This window comes from Castor canadensis, chromosome 2 (genome assembly GCF_047511655.1).
Source record: "Castor canadensis chromosome 2, mCasCan1.hap1v2, whole genome shotgun sequence".
NCBI lineage: Eukaryota > Metazoa > Chordata > Mammalia > Rodentia > Castoridae > Castor > Castor canadensis.
In genome coordinates, this window is record NC_133387.1 from 177,878,877 (window position 1) to 177,890,876 (window position 12,000).

Below are 12,000 nucleotides of genomic sequence, written 5' to 3' on the forward strand. Positions count from 1 at the left end.
AAGTATTTGTTTTGGGTAGGCTAGGAGTTGTTTTTATTTTTTAATCATCACAATTTCAACAATGCTCTGTATATAGCAAATCCCAAAACTGCAAAACCGATAGCACCAAAACTAGCTTGAAGCCAAAACATGGAGCTCTTGAGGTCAGCTTGTGTCACATGTTAGTATGTGGCTATTGTTGTCTATTTAACAAAGATGTCCTCACTGGGTGCATCAGCAGTATCACACGTAACAGGTTGAGGTGGAGGCATTTGTGCTTCCTGAAGAAATCAGCAGTGGGATACTATGTTCTTGTTTAAGGTCATGCAGGTCTGACTTTGCAGCTACAATTAAGTAAGAAATTCTGTTGTCCATAAAGTGTTGCTTTAAAAATCCTGGCACAGTATTCAAAAGATTTGGGATTAGTGACATCATATACCAGGCATGCAACATCACAAATGATCTAGGCCTTAGCTAGAAATTCTGATTCTGAGATATCATGCAACAACAAGTATTTCTCTTGTCCATACACATAACAGGGTTAATCACGTAGTAGGATTTATGATCATCACAAATTTTCTTCTGCCTCATTAAGGTTCTTCCAAGAAGAGCCTGATGTATGTATTCCACTTTTACCACAGTCCTTCATTCCAATTACATTACATCTGAACACACTTTGAGTCAGCTTTTTCTGCAGTTCTGCTTTTTTATCTCTTGTCACTGCAATGGCTGAAGCTTGAGATTCTTGTTCAGTCAATATGGAAAAGTCTAGGAGGCCCAAATTCTCCAGGCACCACTATACATCTAAGTAGGTCATGAGCATCAACTGGGAAAGGAATCCCTTGTAGGTTATGCCTCTTTCATTTGTGCAAACTGTGTTATTCACACCTGGTTTCCAAGGTATGTAAAGAAAAACTTTAAATTAATGTTTAAGCTCATCAGGTGACAAAGCACAGTCTCTATCCCAATCATATTTGTCAAAGGTGCTTTGGAAAAACAAATATGCATGATGTTTTAATTTGATAGTGCAATCAGGAGGTATTTTTAGTAGAGGGAATAAATATTCAGGCATCAAGTCCAGGTCATCATCATAACCAAATCATGGAAGCACAATCCAAGTAGTTTCATGTCTCCCTCCCTCTCTGGTTAAGAGGTATGTGTAAAAAGACAAGACCTTTCATTGTCAATCCAGTGTCAGCTATACCATCACTTATGTGTTTTCTGACTATATTCTTGACATCTTCCAGAGCTTGAGAAGGTAAAGAAGTGTTGAAACAAATTCTCTGAAAGAAGTTGAGTTCAGCATCATTGGGAGTACCATATTTCACACAGGCTGGTTTCATCTCCTTCTCCTCTGGGTGGTACATAGGCCCTGTAGGATAAAGAACAGTTTGCTGTGTGTAGTAAAAGAGCTCTGATATGTTCTTCAAATTTTTTGCTGGCACTTCACACATGTTTTTTATTTCTGTATTTGGTTCATAAAAGGAAGGATAGTCTCCACATTACTATATTCCACCAGATAGATTTGTTCCCAACCATTATCAAAGGCAGTCTGCTTGTGATATTTCTTGAGGAAGTTGTTCATCACTCTGTTCTACTTCTGAGTAATCTACAGTGTGTGATGGAACCCTCTCTGAGATGACATCAACTGATCAACTGAAATGACTTCTTCTGCCCAAAGAGGAACCTCTTCTGGAAATTCTTCACTGACCAGAGACATAATCAGTGATGTCTTTTCAACTCTAAGTTCTCCCACCAGGAAGATCCGCATGTCTTTCTTCATGAGGGTGGCTCGAAGGGGTCAGGTTCAGCCCACATGTGTGAGGTGATCATCTCTTGCAAGGCACTGCTGTCCTTGCACTGCAGGTGCCACCTGCCAGTCTCTCCATCCCGCCCGACCCTAGGCTGCACAGTGCCACCTCCTAGGCTGCCACCTGTTCACCTGAGATCCAGGACAGCGCCAGCTCTGCCTCCTCAAGCTCCCTGGCAGTGGCCTCAGCAGTGACAAAGGCCTGTTGAAAACATTCTAAAATTGATTGTTTTGAAGGTTGCACACTGTAAGTAAAGTAAGATCCATTGAATTTTATACTTTAAATATGTGAATTGTATAGTATACAAATTTTATGCCTATAAACTAGGGCCTGAAAAGGGTATACTATGAATTTAAAATTACGAGATTAATATTGAAATCAGAAAACAGTTTGAAGTGAATGAAAGCATAAACATAATGTATTGAAATATGTGTAATATAAATAAATATAGTATTTACATGGAAATATAGGCACTCTCCCCTAACCTGTAGAAGGCTTCTCCACTCCATGACACAGTGAGAGAACAGGCGGGCTGCCACCCTAATGCCGCCACCAGCTGCTGGCTCTAAAAGTGCTTGGGAGACCTCTGGCAGACCAAAAAGGTGAGTGCCAAGCATCACACAGTATCCTTCATCCACCCCTGGAATAAACCAGCACAACCCACCTTGACAGACTGGTTCCCACCTCCACCAAAAAAAAAAAAAAAACTGAATAAACAACAGAACTGAAAACTAGCACATAGCAGAAGAGGCAAGGGTAGCTGAAACTGCATCAGAGAAGGGGGGGGAAGGAGCCAACCTAATACACAAAACGTTAGTAAACAAACAGCAGGAGAGTCAACAGTGAGCAGGTGATGGACCACTGGTTGAAGAAGGGAAGGAGCAAAGGCGACAGACTACAGGGCCCAGTCCCAGGGCAGCCACAGTCAGATGACTCTGCAGCATTGAGGAACAAACAGAGAACCATTACAACAAGCTAACAGCTGCAGCCAGCTGACAGATCACTGACCTTGCCCTAGCCCCAAGGAAAGGGGGCAAGGCAAAGACACAAGCCCCTAGTAAACAAGCACAGAGATAAGCCAACTCCAATGCAGGACAACTAGTAGACTGCAAAGCTGCATACCTCACTGCAGGAGAAGCTGACCAAGCAGCAGCTGATGAAAGACAGAAGAAAAAAAAACAAAAAAAAACTACACACAGGCCAAACACCTGGCAAGGCTAAGACAGAGCTTCTGCTTAAATACCAACACCAGGACTGGATATAGAGAATTAACACCAGAACTTAAACTAAGACTGAAATTCTATTGATCCTGAACCTGGAGTTTCTGTTTCTTTGTTTATTTCTTTGTTTTTGTTTGTTTGCTCATCTCTCCCCATTGATGTCTTTGGATTTTTTGTTTGTTTGTTTTTGTTGTTGATGATTTTTTTTTGTTTTTATCAATGTGAATTCGTTAATACTAAATTGCACCAAAACCAGGGACAGAAAGAGCACACACACAATTAGCTAAAAATCCAATACAGCCACAAAACAAAATTTTAAAAAGGGAAAGAAAACAGGTAACTGAAACCACCAACTAGCCTATCAAGAACAGTTACACAATACCAACAGGAATGATGTGAAGAAAAAGGGATGGAAACCATTCCCCCCCAAAAAAATAATTTAATACAGTATTCAGAGGGAAATGAAGAAAATGGACACCCAGTTCCAGATGCCAACCAAACAAAGATAAATGGTGCCAAGGAACCCAACAATGTCCACAAGAACAACCTTAAAGAAGATATCCTACAAGTAATCATAAGAATTTCATGAAGAAGATACTAGACATGGTTACCCAAAATGTACAAGAGGCACTCAAGAAATTTCAAGACAGCAAAAATAAAGAATATGAGGAGACACAGGAACAAATAAATGAACTCACAGCAGACCTAAATAAACACCAAAGTGAAACAGAGAACACTATAAATAGGGAGATAAATGAATTAAAGATGAAAATAGACAATATTAAAGAGGAAGTGACCCATGATATGGAACACCTCAGAAAAAAGAACAAAAAAGAAACACAAAACACAATGGAAGGCCACTCCAGCAGACCAGAACAAGCAGAAGACAGAATCTCATAACTTGAAGACAAAATGGAAATTCAACAAAAAACTGAAGAGCTATTAGTCAAACAACTCAAGACCTCACTGATAGCATCAAAAGACCAAACCTAAAAATCATGTGCATTGAAGAAGGAGAACAAGTGCAAGCAAAAGGAATTTGTAATATATTCAACAAAATAATCACAGAAAATTTCCCCTAGAGAAAACTATGCCCATTCAGGTACAGGAACCCTCCAGGACACCAAACAGACTTGACCAAATAAAACCACCCCATGACATATTATGATTAAAACAACAAGCACAGAGAACAGAGAAAGAATATTGATGGCCATAAGAGAGAAAAAACAAACAACATACAAAGGTAAATTATAAAATCAAAGCAGATTTCTCAACAGAAACCTTAAAAGCAAGAAGAGCATGGAGTGAGGTCTTCCAAGCACTGAATGAAAATAATTTCAACCCTAGAATACTCTACCCAGCGAAACTATCATTCAGAATAGATGGAGCAATAAAAGTCTTCCACAATAAGCAGAAACTAAAACAATATATGACCACAAAGCCACACTATAAAAGATTCTTCAAGGAATTCTGCACACTTAAAATGAGAGCAAACAAAACCATGACAGGAGAGGCAGTACCAAACCACAGAAGAAGAAAATGCAAGAAATTAGAGAGTAACGTTGATTCAGCTATACACAATCAAACCCTTAAACAACAAAAACAACCAAATGACAGGAATCACCACATACCTGTCAATATTAACACTGAATATTAATGGACTTAATTCCCCCATCAAAATAAACCATGTAGCAAACTGGATTAAAAAGGAATATCCAACAACCTGTTGCTCACAGAAGATCCATGTCATTGACAGAAACAAACACTGGCTTAGGGTGAAAGGCTGGAAGAAGATTTACCAAGCCAACAGTCCCCAAAAACAGGCAGGAGTAGAAATACTTATCTTGGACAAAGTAGACTTCAAACTTACATTGATCAAATGAGATAAAGAAGGACACTCCACACTAATAGAAGGGGAAATACACCAAAAGAAATAACAATTATCAACCTATTGCACCTAATGTCAATGCACCCAATTTCATCAAACATACTCTGAAGGAACTAAAAACATATATAGACTCCAGCACAGTGGTAGTGGGAGAATTCAACACTCCCCATCACTAATAAATAGGTCATCTGAACAAAAAATTAATAAAGATATTCTAGAATTAATCACACCATAGATCAAATGGACCAAGCTAATGTCTACAGAATATTTCATCCAACTTCTGTACAATATACATTCTTCTCAGCAGCCCATGGAACATTCTCCAAAATTGATCATATCTTAGGGCACAAAGCAAGCCTCAGCAAATTAAGAAAATAGAAATAATCCCATGCATTCTACCTGATCACAATGCATTAAAACTAGAACTCAACAACAAAAACAGCAGTAAAAAACATGCAAACAATTGGAAACTGAACAGCACATTGCTCACTGATCAATGGGTCATTGATGAAATAAAAAGAGGAAAATAAAAGGTTTCTGGAAGTTAATGAAGATGGAAACATGACCTACTGGAACCTATGGGACACAGCAAAGGCAGTCTTGAGAGGAAAGTTTATTGCCATGAGTGCACATATTGAAAAGACTGAAAGATCTCAAATCAATGACCTAATGTTACATCTCAAACTCCTAGAAAAACAAGAACAAGCAAATCCTAAAACAAGCAGAAGTAGAGAAATAATAAAAATAAGGGCTGAAATCAATGAAATAGAACAAAAAAAACCATACAAAGTATCAGTGAAACAAAAAGTTGGTTCTTTGAAAAAATAAATAAGATTGACAGACCCCTGGCAAATCTGTCTAAAATGAGGAGAAAAAAACCCAAATCAGTAAAATCAGAAATACAAAAGGGGAGACAATGCAAACACCACAGAAATCCAGGAAATCATCAGAGACTACTTTGAGTAACTATATTCTAATAAATTTGAAAATCTTGAAGTAATGGACAGATTTCTAGATACTTATGACCATCCAAAATTGAACCAAGAGGACATTAATCACCTGAATAGATATGTAACAAAGAATGAAATTGAAGCAGCATTAGTCTCCATTAAAAAAAAAAAAAGTCTCGGACCTGATGGATTCTCAGCTGAATTCTATCAGATATTTAAAGAAAAACTAATACCAACCCTCCTTAAAATGTTCCACAAAATAGAAAGGGAAGGAACACTGCCTAACTCATTTTATGAAGCCAGTATTACACTCATCCCAAAACCTCCAAAAAGGAGAACTATAGGCCAATCTCCTTAATGCACATTGTTGCAAAAATCCTCAATAAAATAATGGCAAAGAAATCCAACAACATAGCAGAAAGATCATTCACCACAACCAAGTCAGCTTCATCCCAGGGCTACAGGGGTGGTTCAATATCCACAAATCTATAAATGTAATATAGCACATTAATAGAAGCAAAGACAAAAACCACTTGATCATCTCAATAGGTGCAGAAAAAGCCTTTGACAAGAGCCAACACCAGTTCATAATAAAAGCTCTAAGAAAACTAGGAATAGAAGGAATGTACCTCAACATTGTAAAGGCTATATATGACAGTCCTACAGCCAACATCATACTTAATGGTGAAAAACTGAAACCATTTCCCCTAAAATCAGGAATGAGACAAGGGTGTCCACTATCCCCACGCCTATTCAATATAGGCCTGGAATTTCTAACCAGAGCAATTAGGCAAGAAGAAGAAATAAAAGGAATATAAATAAATAAAGAAACTCAACATATCCCTATTTGCAGACTATATGATCCTATACCTTAAAGACCCAAAAAACTCTACTTAAAAACTCCTAGACACCATAAACATCTACAGCAAGGTGGCAGGATTAAAAATCAACTTACAAAAATTATTAGCTTTTCTACACACCAATAACAAACAAACTGAGAAAGAATATATGGAAACAAATCCATTTACAATAGCTCAAAAAAATAAATCAAATACCTAGTAGTAAACTTAACAAAGGATGTGAATGACCTCTAAAAGGAGAACTACAAACCCCTGAAGAAAGAGATTGAGGAAGACTACAGAAGGTGGAGAGATCTCCCGTGCTCATGGATTGGTAGAATCATCATAGTAAAAATGACTATACTACCAAAAGCAATCTACATGTTTAATGCTATTCCCATCAAAATCCCAATGACAGTCATCACAGAGATTGAAAAATCTACCCTAAAGTTCATTTGGAAACACAGAGACCATGAATAGCTAAGGCTCAGAAAACTAAAAATCATATTTTCTCCTTCATATGCAGAGTTTAGATCTAAGGCAAATACAGCAATGTTGTAGGACTTGGGTCACATGCTAAGAGGAGAGCACATACAGGAGGTGTGGGGATAGGTAGGAAATCCAAAACACAAAAGTGTTTGATGTCCCCACTGCAGAGGAACTAATAGAGGTCATCACCAGAAGGGGATCAGGAACTAGTAAAATGGTCAGTTAAAGATGAATCAACTTGGACTGTAACACATTTGTACATAGAATCAATGCTATGATTCTCTCTATATAGCTATCCTTATCTCAACTAGCAAAAACGCTTTGTCTTTCTTATTATTGCTTATGTCTCCTCTTCAACAAAATTAGAGATAAGGGCAGAACAGATTCTACCTGGAAGCAAGGGGGGTTGTAGGGAGAGGGAGGGGGTGGGGAAAGGGGGGAGGAATGGCTCAAATAATGTATGCACATATGAATAAATGAATAAAAATGATTTTTTAAAGAATAAAGTAAAAAAAGACATTTTCAAAATGTTTTAGTCACCAAATATAACTTAAATTCTCATTGCTTTTCTAGTTGAAATATGAGATTTTAATATCTTAAATTCCATATGCTAACAGAATGTGAAAATCAAGAAAACAGGAGTGATTTAGTTGTTTCCAGGTCCTCCTCCATCTGGGTATATTTTTTTTAGTATCAAATAACATAAGCCTATGTTATATCCAGAGAAATCCTTATAATCCCTAAATATTTCTAGTGACTTCCACAAAAGCAAAAGTTGCACCTCCCATTTTTACATTATTTTACTTTCGAAATTACTTCTTCTAACTTTAAACTAGCATTCACTATTTCCTCTCCCTTCATTCTCCACAAATGTGCCCACAGCATTTTCACTGTCACTCCACAAAGCACTGGTAAGCTATTGTTATTATGGATTACAAGTATTTCCAAAGTTTTATTGTTGTAGGAGTGTGCTAGCTGAGATAGGAGACTCCTAGGCAATTATCAGGAAGCAACGTTTTATTGTTCCAGGGATAAAGAAACCCAGGGGAAAGATCTGAAGGCAAGCTCCCTCCCCTGGCTGGCCCCCAGTTTCACAAATGTGTTAATGTGCTGTGTTGTAACCTTGTGCTAGTGTGATAAGTTGAATCCTTGTGCTAATAGGATATGTTGTAACCTCCTAGTGAGAGGCTAACTGCCATGTCTGCTTTTTTCCTTCCCACTTGCTTGCTTCCACACTCTGAGGCATAAAAACCCACAGCCCTGAGCTGCAGGGCCAGTGCCATTTTTGGTGAGATCCAGAGTGCTGGCCCACTAGCATACTAAATCTTCCTTTCCTCCAACCACCTGGGTTTGAGTCTTGTTCTTGCTGGTCTGACATTCTTTCCACAACATTTCTGGAGGCCCCAGTGAGATCAGACCACCGAGCCCCATTAGGTAATGGGTCCCTGCTCCCTGGCTCTGCAGCCTGAGGGGATCCCTGGAACCAGGAAGTGTGCACCCCTGATGTGATTCAAGGGTCTCCTTCCAGATGACTGAAGGAGGCTGCAGAGCAGTGAACCAGGCCCTCAGACTGGTGGAGTGAAACTGAAATCTGTGCCAGATGTCCGGACCAGGTAGGAAGCCCCAGGGTAGTCAGTGTAAGGAGCCAGCATGGACTGATATTCTTCAGGGAACTGGCCAAACCCTGAACAGTAGCCAGGGTGATGCATCCCCTTCCTCTGTGACCAGCGTGATTCTGGTCAACTGGGACTAGAGCAGGCCAGGATTTTAGGGAAAAATAAATAGGAACTGATTGCTTTAAACTCTGAGTGATTGGTGAGTTAGTGAATGACTTGACTCACTTGCATTTCAAGCTCAAATTTGTGGTCCATGGCTGGACACCTCTAAGGCCCCCTAAAGTTTATGGAGTCTGAGTGGGCTCCATCTGCAACTTCACAGTGATTGGTATATGGACTATTGTGGTATAGGGCTAGCATCTGATCATAAGTCACCCTGTCAGACTGAACACACTATAGCCAAGCCACACCCAACCCCGTCGCTTAGGGTTGTGGCCCTACAAGCACCTGTGTGGCCTCTCACTGACAGGCACCCCCTTCCTTTTGTTTGTCCTGTGACACCAGTAATAACCAAGCACATATAAAATTGGTTCTTGCTAACTTTAGGGATGGCTTTTCAGGTGACTATGGAGTCCAGATGAAGCCAGCAAAGCTCTGAAACTTTTGTGAGGCACAATGGCCCACCTTCAACATAGAATGGCCCACAGAGGGCACACTGGACCTAGCCACTATCGCCCATGTGAGAGACATAGTCATTGGGGAACCAGGTCATACAGATCAATTTCCTTACATTGACTCCTGGTACATCCTTGCCACCCACCTACCTGACTACAGAGACACACAGCTGTTCTGGTTAATGGAAAAATAAAAGAAAAGATATTTGGGGTCCACCACACCTTAGATCCCAAACTGCTAGACCCACCACCATATGTTCCTCCACTGCGCCTTGCCACCCCAGCCTCCCTGACCTGAGTCTGACTCAGAAGACCCCAATGGAAAGGAGGAGGCATTGGACCTGAACCCCCACCCATGTCATCCAACAGCTCCCTCATTGTACTCTCCTTTGCTTTCAATGGCCCCAGAGAAAGATACGAGCCATTGGGGAAGGTTGCCAAACTCTGGGAGGCAAACAAGCAAGGAGGCAGGAACCCTGACTGTGGCACTATGCCCCCTGTGCCAGGCTCTGGGGCTGCCATTACCCCAGGCAGATGGGTCATATGTGGCCAGACCCATGCAATACGTGTACCAGACCTTCACTACCACCAACCTCCTAAAATGGTGGCAGCACACCCCAGCATACTCAGAGGAACCACAGGCTATAATAGAGCTCTTGACCATCATGCACAGCCACCAACCCAACTGGAATGATTGCTATCAGCTCATGTCTACTTTCTTCACTTCTGATGAGTGCTGGCAAATATACCAAGCAGCCAGAGCATGGCTAGTTACCCAAGCTCCACCACAGACTGCAAATCTGGAGCGATGGACAGATGAGAGAATCCCGAACACCAGACCAGACTGGGATCCAAATGCTCCAGCCGGGCTCCAATCCATCCAGCGTATATGACAGGCCATCCTGGAGGGAGCCTGCCAGGGGGCATGAGGAACAACCAACCTAGCAAGGGTCAGTGAAGTCACACAGAAGCCTGATGAGCTGCCTAGCCAATTCTATGACTGGATATGCAATGCTTATCATTGGTATACTTCATCTGACCCTGAAGCCCCCAAGAACCGGCCTATGATCAACAACACCTTCATCCAACAGTTTGCCTCTGATGTTTGCCAAAACTGCAAAAGATGGAGGGCTTCACAGATGCCAGTATTGACCAACTCATTCATACAGCAGCCAAGATAGTAGCAAACTGAGAGGAGATGGCCAAAAGAGAAAAAGAAAAATATCTGGAAAAACAAAGGCAAAGATCCTGGCTATGGCCCTCAAGGAGGGAGATGGGAAGACCGGAGGCAGGAAGGGAGGTCCCAACAGGAGAGAATGGAGAAACCCTCTGGAAAAAAACCAGTGCACCTACTGTAAGGAGGAGAGACATTGGAAAAATGACTGCCCTAACAAAAAAAAAAAAAAGGAAAAAGAAAAAGTGACAGTGGCTGCTGCCAAATCCAAGGAAGCCTACAACCTAGAGACAAACACAGCCTGGGGACACCAGTCTGAGTGAGGGTGACTGGGCTCCCTTTTGATCAGCCCTCAGGAGCCCATGGTCAAGACTGACATTGAGATCTGCCAAATAGACTTCATTCTGGACACTGGGGCAGCCATTTCTACCATGACCACACCAACCAGTCAGCTCACCAAGATTTCAATCACCATTACAGGGGCCATCAGAAACACCAAGAAGTACCAGTTCTGCAAACCCTGAGAATACATGGTCAGCAGACACTGGGTCAGGCACCAGTTTCTGTATGAGCCAGAGGCTCCAGGCCCCCTTCTGGGAAGAGACTTACTTTCTAAACTAGACACCACAGTATCTATGGATCTGGGACCACCAGACGTGAGCACCTTGCCAGTGCTAACCTTGGAGGTCAGTCTTGAAGAGTGGTGCATACACTCCCAGGGACAATAAACCAGTTGGTCCTCAACAATTCCTAGATCACTCGTGAAGCAGTTCCTGGGTGTTTGGGACCAGGATGGGCAAATTGGGCTGGCAACAGTACATCCCCCAATATTGGTCACCATCAAACCAGGAGCTAACCCAGTGCATCAAAGACAATGTCCAATACCTCTAGAGGCCTGGAAGGGAATTGTGCCACACATTCAATGCCTACAGGACCAGGGAATCCTGAGAGAAGCACAGTTGGCCTTGAACACCCCTTTACTCCCTTTCAAAAAGCCAGGGTCCAGTGATTATCGACCAGCTCGAGATCTGCTCCCGGTGAACGAGGCAACAAATTCTATTCATCCTGTCATCTCCAACCCATACACTCTGCTGAGTTTGATTCCTCCCACTGATAGGGTGGACCTTAAGGATGCCTTCTTCTGCCTGCCACTGGCAGAAGCTAGCCAGCCTTTGTTTGTATTTGAATGGTAGGACACTGACACTAGAGCAAAAGGACAATTAATCTGGAGTAGGCTTCCACAGGGCTTCAAACATTCCCCCACTATCTTTGGGGAGGCCTTAGCCAGAAACCTTGAAAACTGCCAACCAAAAGACTGCACTATCCTCCGGTATGTAGATGACATACTCTTAGTGGCCCCCACCCTGGAGGCCTGCAAAAACGGAACAGAAGAACTACTCCAATTCCTACAGGAAGCAGG

At 41.5% G+C, this 12,000-nt stretch overlaps 1 pseudogene; it reads right to left on the bottom strand.

Annotated features, from left to right (window-relative positions):
• Positions 1-47: 47 nt before the first annotated feature.
• LOC109678630 (mitochondrial Rho GTPase 1 pseudogene) lies at positions 48-1,774 on the bottom strand (annotated as a pseudogene).
• Positions 1,775-12,000: the final 10,226 nt, after the last annotated feature.